The sequence below is a fragment of the Macaca thibetana genome, chromosome 1, assembly GCF_024542745.1.
Source record: "Macaca thibetana thibetana isolate TM-01 chromosome 1, ASM2454274v1, whole genome shotgun sequence".
NCBI classification, from domain to species: Eukaryota; Metazoa; Chordata; class Mammalia; order Primates; family Cercopithecidae; genus Macaca; species Macaca thibetana.
In genome coordinates this window covers 79,705,572-79,716,438 of record NC_065578.1, presented here as the reverse complement: position 1 = coordinate 79,716,438, position 10,867 = coordinate 79,705,572, and the positions used below count along the sequence as shown (strand labels likewise).

General features: G+C 33.2%; 1 pseudogene; it reads left to right on the top strand.

Annotated features, from left to right (window-relative positions):
- Positions 1-7,654: 7,654 nt before the first annotated feature.
- Positions 7,655-8,577, top strand: LOC126943816 (heterogeneous nuclear ribonucleoprotein A1-like; annotated as a pseudogene).
- Positions 8,578-10,867: the final 2,290 nt, after the last annotated feature.

Genomic DNA, 10,867 nt, shown 5'->3' with positions numbered 1-10,867 from the left:
TGACAAATGAGATCTAATTAAACATAAGAGCTTCTGCACAGCAAAAGAAACTATCATCAGACTGAACAGGCAACCTAGAGAATGGCAGAAATTGTTTGCAATCTATCCATCTGACAGAGGGCTAATAACCAGAATCTACAAAAGAACTTAAACAAATTTACAAGAAAAAAAAAAAAAAAAAAAAAACTCCATCAAAAAGTGGGTGAAGGATATGAATAGACACTTCTCAAAATAAGACATTTATGCAGCCAACAAACACATGAAAATATGCTCATCACTGGTCATTAGAGAAATGCAAATCAAAACCACAATAAGATACCATCTCATGCCAGTTAGAATGGTGATTATTAAAAAGTCAGGAAACAACAAATGCTGGAGATGATGTAGAGAAATAGGAACACTTCTACACTGTTAGTGGGAATGTAAATTAGTTCAACGATTGTGGAACACAGTGTGGCGATTCCTCAAGGATCTAGAACCAGAAATACCATTTGACCCAGCCATCCCATTACTGGATATATACCCAAAGGATTATAAATCATTTTAGTATAAAGACAGACAGACACACACACACACACGTATGTTTATTGCAGCACTATTCACAATAGCAAAGACTTGGGACCAACCCAAATGTTCATCAATGATAGACTGGATAAATAAAATGTGGCACATATACACCATGGAATGCTATGTAGTCATAAAAAAGGATGCATTCATGTCCTTTGCAGGGTCGTGGATGAAGCTGGAAACCATTATTCTCAGCAAACTATTACAAGAACAGAAAACCAAACACTGCATGTTCTCACTTAAAGTGGGAGTTGAACAATAAGAACACATGGACACAGGAAGGGGAACATCACACACTGGTGTCAGGGGATGGGTGGCTAGTGGAGGGATAGCATTAGGAGAAATACCTAATGTAGGTGATGAATTGATGGGTGCAGCAAACCACCATGGCATGTGTATACCTATGTAACAAAACTGTGCATTCTACACATGTACCCTAGAACTTAAAGTATTTTTTAAAAAGGTGACTTTGTCAGTGATTAGATGTGCTCATGCTAGATAATTCGTAATTTATATTTTGAATTTATATTCTAGGAAATTTACTAAGGCATCAATATAGTTCAGAAGATTTTCACAGTTCAAATGTTTATAATGGTCTGCATTAGGTGTTAAATGTGGGAAAAGTGAAGTAGAAACAAATTTAAAAAAAAATAGACCTCAGTAGCTGTCAAATTTATGAAAATAATTAATATAACATTCTTTAGGTCATGTCATAAATAATTACAGCAAGGTCATCACAGCACATTATTACTGCTAATTTTTATTTGTATAAATATTTAGTTATTAAAGATCAAAATGCTATATTTGCCAAAGAGAATTTTAGTCATTTTAAAAACAAGTATAAAAACTTACAGCAAAAAAAAAATCTAGTTCATAAAAAAATAAATTGTAGCATCTCTGAATACTTCAACAAAGATTTAACTGAGCATCCACAATCTATATTCAATATTTCAGTAATTTCTATGGAAATTCTTGATACTTTAAAACAAAATAAATACATTGTTTTAAGTCTGGAGCACAACTGAGGTGTGAGACAGAGATTGGTTTGGTGGGAGTGTTTCAAAATCTTCCTGAAGTTCTGGAAAACAGAAACAAAACGAGTTATGGGAATACACCCGACAAGCTATAAATAAGTAATTGTATTTTTCACATTTTGATCTACAAAAGTTTTGTTGTACCTTCTCTCAGCCAGAGCACACTTTACAGCTTATTGTATTTTCTTTCTATTGACTTTGAGTAGTTTGTTCTGGTGGATTTACCTTTAGAAAAATACAGAAGCTTTACTATTAGTTCTTCTAGACCAACTAACCAACAATAGTCAAGCCAGAGACAAGCTATTGGTCATCTAAATAAGGAGATAGATTTTAAACTTTGAAATAAGGTTTCATGCCTGAAAGAATTCTCCCTCAGAACATCTATCATTTCACAATTTCATTCAGATAGGAGTACACCAAGATATCTGATGAGCCAACAATGGGTCTTTCACAAGATTGTTTGTAGGGCTTCTTGTCAGAACCAATCAATGGCCTTCAGAACAAAAACTCAGCAGTAGTAAAAACAAGAGAAAGGAAAAAGGGTATTTTGTGGTCCAGGATGCATTTCAATAAGCCTAACCTCAAAGTGACAGATGAGGAATTTAAACTGCTCAGTATACTTCTACAAATAAGGTGTGTGAGAGTGCTTTTCATTAAAATGAGTCTCACTTCACACATGCTTATGAGTCTTCCTGATGGCATTCTCTGACTCTCATTAAAGGACTTGCAAAGTGTAAAACTTCTCCAACAGAGTTTTTCACATCACTCCTTATATGTTTATATATATGTGATATATAAATTTTACCAGGAAAACATCTTGAAAGAGTATTTGAACTGAAAAGTATATTCATAACATGAATTAAACAAGAGTTCTGTTTGATCTTTCCTTGAGAGAAGTGCATTTACATTTTCAAATGTGATCATTTATTAAAGTGCCATAGTTTATGTTAGACATTGCAGAAAAGATCATGCTTGCTTGCTAGGGTACAGGCTTTAGCTAAGAGTGAATAGATTAACAAATGGGTCTTCGGATACATTTTTATTGTTCAATGAATCTCTTAATTCCTTGAAAACATAATCATAACAAACTTTTTTTGATGAGTATCTTCAGGGCTTATATTATAGTGAAAATCAGTATTTACAAAGTCTAAATTAATATTATCCTGATGCTTGAATTATTTTGAATGAATATTCATGTTTTAATTCCTCATTGTTAACTTTTATTCTTGTTATGTTCAACACATTTGTATTATTCTTTATAAGTACACGTGTACACACACTATTTTCACAACAGGAAAATATGCCTTATGTCTGAGTGTTTAAATGCCAAAGAATATGTGACGCCTTACATAGAGAAAACTGGAAACTAAATACTTCACATTACTCTTAGAAATATTTTTTTATTGTGTAAATCAATGGAGTGTTGTTTCACGTTTGCATAATGAAATAATTACCTACTCTTGTGTAGCTATTTTTAGTTATGTGAAGGAACTCTACATGCCTTTTTAAAAATCCAATTTATATAATAAAAACTAAATGACACTGAGATTCCATTACTTACCTTGGTGACTTTTACAAGCTGAAAGTTTTGTCCTGTGATTTATGTTTAATAATTTAACACATTAATAATATTTTAGATGTGGATTGTTGAACATAAGCATGGAGATTATTTAAATGAATATTTAATTTTTATTCACCTTGCCAGAAGACAGAACATGGGTTTAATTGCCTGATATGAAAAATAAAAAGATCAGTAAAAATGGTAATGTAAAAAAATGTTATAAAATAAAAGAAATATATGTATCTTACTTTTGGGCCATGGAATATATAATAATTGGCTGAGTGTTTGATATTGTAGAATAAAAATTATAGTACAATGTTCTCTTATTTTCCTACTTGAAGAGATTGTCTATATGTGGTACATACTCTCAAAATGTACATTTTTAAGTTCCAGTTTTTCGTTCTGAATATATAAAATAACATTGTGAATATTTTATATAGCAAACTTAGCACTGTAGATACAATGGATATCTGATGAATAGTACTTCTTTTGTATTTTTCTTCCATGTTGATTGCCACAAAAACACTCTAGAGAAAGCGACCATTAAGGCAGCGTGGGATACTGACCCACTGATAGACAGGATGTTGCTGTGAGCAACATTCTTTGAAAATTGCAGACATGAATATTTTAATACTAATATGGAAAGAAGGGTGAAATTTATGGTGGCACTACAGTCTAAAATACACAATTCACGTTTATATATACTGGATATTTTCCTACCTTCTTTGGAGTAAATTAGCGATTTAGAGAGCATAGTATCTCACACATACACGTGTCCACACGCATACACACTGGGAGGACATGTATACCAGAAGCTTTGCTGTAACTATATTCTAGGGACTCATACAGGGTGAGTTAACGATATTCTTTTGCAAACTCAAATTATTTTATTGCAGTTCACATGCTGAATTCTGCTCTATAGCAAATACTGTTTAAGGACCCTCCAGTGTATTTAGAGCGCTTAATATAGCTGAATGATTGGTGAGAGTTGACAAGGGAACATCTACTTTTGAAAACTTGCAAATCAATCTGTAGCACTTCCCTCAATGTCCATTTCACCCACCTTCTCCTTTAACTATTTTCTCTTCATGCTTTTTTTTTTCTCATTTGCATCTTTTTAGCTTTAAAAACTAAAATTGTGCCGGACGCTGTGGCTCACACTTGTAATCCCAGCACTTTGGGAGGCCGAGGTAGGAGGATCACCAGGTCAGGAGATCGAGACCATCCTGGCTAGCATGGTGAAACCCTGTCTCTACTAAAAATACAAATAATTAGCCGTGTGTGGTGGCGGACACCTGTAGTTCCAGCTACTCGGGAGGCGTGAACCCGGGAGGCAGAGCTTGCAGTGAGCGGAGCACTCTAGCCTGGACGACAGAGCGAGATTCCATCTCAAAAAAAAAAAAAAAAAAAAAGAACTAAAATTGTGGTTGATGGCATAATCAAGATTGAAGAATATTATTGCCATTTCTGTTACTTCCCTTCCCAGAGTGCCCCATACTTTACCACACCAGCTTTGCTCTGTCCCCTTTCCCAACATCCATTCTTTTGTACATATGACTTGATTTAAATTGTCCCAATTTTGAAGTCACATTATAAATAAAGTCTGTCCTACAATAGGCTGCAATTTAAAAAAAGAGAAGAACCCTCAATATAAAACCTTTTGTGTGTGTGTAGAAGTGGGGATAAATTCCTCCAAATTATTGGGCTGGAATAATCCCTGTAACCTCGTCTGCAGTTTACACTGACTGGGTAAGATGATTTCTGTGCTATTTAGCTCAGTTACAGGCAAATTTAGTTTCAGGAACTAAAATTTGTGAACATTGGAATGTTTCAGGTACTAATATCTACGTTTTATTATCTTATGATGAGCAGTATGCTTAATTAAGGTGAGTAGAATTGACTCTGCCCGAAAATAGGAGTAAATGGTTATCATTAGGTAGTTTAATTAATTCTAGGGATCCAATTTTTTCCCCTAAAAATGCATGATTACTGTCCTATTTAAAAGTAAAATTCAAGATTTCTTTTTAAAAAAATGTCCACACACATCCATGGAAGAAAACATAAAGAAAAACTCCACACAAAATCTGTATAAATAGATGGACTGTTAAAGAATTTTCCCCAGTCCAATCCAAATCTCAAATTCCTTTGAAGCTTTCATAGTAATATGTCGTGTAATGTTAGAGGTAGCTTTTTGAGGCACTTACTGCTTAAAAAATTTTCCAGTTAGGATTTGTACACAGATGTACCAAACTATTTCTCATTTTTAGAAACTTTATGAAAAATAAGTAGAAATGTATTGATGTTATTGCTCTTTTTTATTTTTAAGTTAAAGAGAAAATTCAGGTGCCATGGTAAGAGGCACTGTTGAGTTTTACAGTCAGTTTGTGGTGTGATATCTTTATTTTAAACAACTACGCAAACTATTGGTAAGTGAGCCAGAGCTTCTGAGTTTGATCCCAGAGCTGTCATTAATTTCCTCTGCTGTAATAAGTATGTCATCTGAGCCCTGTCTTCATCTTCTTATCAGTAATACCAGAATAAGACTGTAGTACTTACTGACCTCAGAGAGATAAAATAACAAGTATTGTAATAGAAGAAATATACGTTTAAAATGTCTGGAAGATTACCTGGCTTTTTTTAAAAAATATGCTAGATAAATATATTATATATATTCATTTTTAAAAAAAGTTCCCTTGTGATTATCACAAAAGACAAGCCATGTATTTGTGAGCTAAAACTGAACTAAAACACTTTATTTTAGAGTTTTTTAGTTTCCAATACAAAGTCTTAGGAAAGCAATTGGACTCCTACCCTGTTGAACAATCCTGATATGTGTGAGATTTTCATTGCATAAAAAAAATTGCTTCTGTTATTCTCAAATGATACCCTGAAATTGGAAGATTTTGTGCATGTATTGAAGAGTGGAAGCTCTATTGGTTAAAAATATATTTAAAGACAAAGCAAATAAATAATTTTAACAAAGTTAATATAAACAATAAGACAACAGAAGACAGTACCAAGCTATTAAATGCATAAGGGACCTCAAAATTCATTAGGCCATTCCACTCCCTCATTAAATGGTATTTGTCCTTTAGAAGTGTATCTTATCCAATATCATCAACAATAACTTATTTTAGGGATTATAATAATTCAAGTCTTTTCTCCTGTGACATTCACTCCTTTGTAGCTTACCGACAAAGTGAATTAATTCTTCCCACACAAAGAAAACATCACATTTCAAGGAACACAAGTTTAGTGTTTATATATAGTCATACAAAACACTCTTTGACTTAAAGATTTTTGTGTTTAAATAATTTCTTGCCTGGAACTAAATAGATATTTAGTTCCTATATACAAGATATAGAGATATTTTGTAAGAGACCATTTTAATAAATTTTTCCTCAATTTAACTTGTGTAACTATGGATAAACCAGATGTCTTTGCAATTTGAAATTGGTTTATTAACTACAGTGAACTGGACTTGAAAGCTTCTTTACATCTAAAGCAAAATAAACATAGCATATTGATTAATTTTGATAGGTTTTAAAGATTATTTGAATTTTCTCTAGTATAAATTATTATTTTGGAGATATTAAACATATGTGAAATATACATATTTTATTAGTATTTATGCTTCTTTATAACATAAAGTATTAATGACAAAGAAATTATTGAAGATAGGAACCTTGGCTTATTGACTCTTTTTAGCCTTAGCACCACCTATTTTATAGTATTATTAAACATCTATAATACTTCTGTTGAATGAATGAATTATTCATTTTGGATTATGTGTATCAGTTAATATTGGAAGGTTTAAACTACATGTGAATGCAATATGGGTTCCATAAAATAGACAATTCAAAGGCCTAAAATTTATTTAAAAATTCATATTCAGGAATAATTTTAACTTCTACAGAAATTAAACTTATTCCAGAATAGAATGTAGTTGCTTTTTAGAGAATGGAAAAAAAGATAACACATGGAGGGTCAGAAATTTTCAAATCTTAATCTCTAATTTGTTACCTACTAACTATATCGCCCAAGACAAGACACTGAACCTCTCATTTTACCCAATTGTGGGATAATAATACTTACCTACATTACATGGCTATTGTGTTCATTAAGTAGACAATGATTGCAAAGCTCTCTGAAGATTGTAGAATACATCATAAATCCTAAGCCAAATTCTCCCATTCAATACCTTCTACTGGGTTATAGACACAGAGAATTCTAACTGTACTAGAAAAGTTTGTGAGGAGTAACTGATCATGAGACTTTGTGAGAATTTTTGTTGGACAGAATGTTGTTATACAATTAAAAATTATTGCTTGGCATATAGATCAGAGCTAATGTTCCTCAGTTGCAGAAACAAGCCATACAACTTCTAACAATCAACAAATGGTTAACGAATCCGATTTGAGATTCGTTAGGTTACTCCTTTCTGTCCACCCGCCGAGGAAGCATCGTTCAAGTTTCTCTTCCTACTACTGTCATGTCTAGTCAGTTTCCGAAAGAGCCCGAACAACTGCAGAAACTCTTCATTGGACGGTTGGGCTTTGAAATAACTGATGAGAGCCTGAGGAAACATTCTGAGCCATGGGGAATTCTGAAGGACTATGTGGTAAGGAGAGATCCAAAGACCAAGTCCTCCAGGGGCTTTGGGTTTGTCACATATGCCACTGTGGAGGAGGTGGATGCAGCCATGAATGCAAGGCCACACAAGTTGGATGGAAGAGTTGTGGAACCAAAGAGAGCTGTCTCAAGAGAAGATTCTCAAAGATCAGGTGCCCGCTTAGCTGTGAAAAAGATTTTTGTTGGTGGCATTAAAGAAGATACTGAAGAACATCACCTAAGAGATTATTCTGAACAGTATGGAAAAACTGAAGTGACTGAAATTATGACTGACAGAGGCAGTGTCAAGAAAAGGGGCTTTGCCTTCATACCCTTTGATGACCATGACTTCGTGGATAAGACTGTCATTCAGAAATTCCATACTGTGAATGGCCACAACGGTGAAGTTAGGAAAGCCCTGCCAAACAAGAGATGGCTAATGTTTCATCCAGCCAAACAGGTCAAAATTGTTCTGGAAATGGTGGTGGTAGTCGTGGAGGTGTTTTTGGTGGGAATGACAACTTTGGTTTTTTGGGAGGAAACTTCAGTAGCTTTGTTGGCAGTGGGGATGGCTATAATGGATTTGGTCATGATGGAAGCAATTTTGGAGGTGGTGGAAGCTACAATGATTTTGGCAATTATCACAATCAGTTTTCAAATTTTGGACCCATGAAAGGAAGAAACTTTAGAGCCAGAATCTCTGGCCCCTATGTTGGTGGAGGCCAATACTTCACCAAACCAAGAAACCATGGTGGCTATGGCAGTTCCAGTAGCAGCAGTAACTATGGAAGTGGCAGATTTTAATTACTGCCAGGAAACAGCTTAGTAGGAGAGGAGAGCCAGAGAAGTGACAGGGAAGCAATAGGTTACCACAGATTTGTGAACTCAGCCAAGCACAGTGGTGGCAGGGCCTAGCTGATACAAAGAAGCCATGTTTTAGACAATACTCATGTGTATGGGCAAAAAACATAAGGACTGTTTTTGTGACTAATTGTATAACAGGTTATGTTAGTTTCTGTTCTGTGGAAAGTGGAAAGCGTTCCAACAAAGGGTTTTAATGTAGATTTTTTTTTTTTGCACCCATGCTATTAATTGCTAAATGTAATTATGATGCTAAATAAATGTGTCATTTAAAAAATTTTTTGATTTGAATATTGTGTTTAGTAGTTAAAAACTGATATATGTAGAATGAATTTAAAATACATTTAACAATTATATTCATCAGATGACTGATAAATTAGAATTAGAATCTGTTGTGAGTTGCTGAACACCCCAAATGAGAGTATCTTAAATAAAGCATATTATTTATTCTCAGTGCCATGTGCCCCCACCAAGAATTCTATTACTCTCAGATGTATAGATAGAGTGGTACAAGTTAGCAGTCCTATAGCGTCTTTATCAACGTACACCTAGAGACTGTTAAAATACGTAGCCATATCTTAAGATGTAAAGAGCTACAGGACATCTACAAAAAGAAAGAAATTACAGATGATTTTTTAAATATAGTGCTAAATATTTGTCATATGATAAATTAAGGAAAAAATCAATAATAAATTAAATAGTAAAAACTGGTTCATTTATTCTTACTGACTTTTCCCAAAAAGAACTATACTCTTAGAGTGATGGATATAGAAGTCTAGGTCAGAAAATTATTAAATGAGTAATTATAATTGAAATCCACTGGAGTGATTCTAATTGGATGGTTTAGTTGGCTAACATATTATTTTCTCAAAGATATGGTAGATGTGCAATTCTGGCATCAGAGAACTGGCTTTGATATGTTCCATTGTTCTACATACGATTCTAGGCTTTAGTAACCTGTCTTAGATATAATTTGTTTATTGTGCTAATGAAATTAACTGATTAGAGATACTTGATGGGATAATGAAAAATTTATTACTTCCACTGGGATTGAAGTTAAATCAAACCAGGACAAGAGGAAAAAGTCTTATATTTATTGAGCAGCTACTGTGTGCCACACATGCCTGGTACCTCTTCACATGTTACTCATTTATTTATGACAGTACTCTTATGAGGTAGATGTTATAACACCTACCCCATAAGACTACTGTCATAAATAATTTATAATTTATTCAACTAAACATTTGGAAGTATAAAAATTTTAAACTATCTGAATAAAATCTGACAGCATACCAAATCACATACCCAGAATTCACAGGCAGATACATTGGACTCCCACTGAGTATTCCTTCTATTACCATGACACATCCCAAAAGAAGTCTGGTAACATAATTTCTATATTTGAAGACACCTCATAGATGTCAATAAATAGCACACATATTTTACAAATAAAATAAAAAATGTTAAAAGTCCATAATAATAATTATCCTCATAACATTTAACTAGTACAGTAGTTTAATAACAGTTCATTTTTTTAAAGTACATAATTATTTCAGTATTAACTTTAGGCTTATTTTAGAGTGGTTCTTTAAAGGTAAAATAAAAGGAGGTATTAAACATTTGTTAAATATCCACACTTAGTCACACATCAATCAGCAATATATAAATGTCTATCTTTAAAATTTAGAAATATTTGTTTGGAAAATATTTATACTCAGGTTTAGAGAAAGTGCCTCAAAGTAAGCCCAATCGTGTTGTTAATGGGTGAGTAAATTGATACTACCTTTTAGGAGGGAAAATTAGCAATACTGCAAGAGTGTTAATAATTTCTCTACCCTTTGAATAATGCCCTTTGCATTCTGTTCAAGGAATCTGCTGTATGGCAAATAACTGGAAAGTAGAAAAGATTTATATACAAGGTTAGTCATTGAAGCATTATTTAATTAGTAAATATTATCAGAGTTACATATCCAAAAAATGATAAACAACTGTCTAGATTATAATATAGCTATGTTGTGGTATATTGTTATATTGTTAAAATTACGTTTTCATACTATTTAATAACATGGTGAAATGCCGCACAGTGAATTGGAGAGCATGCCAAGGTCTTATAAATAATTTGGGGCATTATTTTTAATGCCAACAGTTCCGTAGGGTATTACACAAGAAGTGTCATTCCCAGGTTATAGCACCATACTTTCACCAAAGGAAGAGGAATTAAGAAACAACTTCT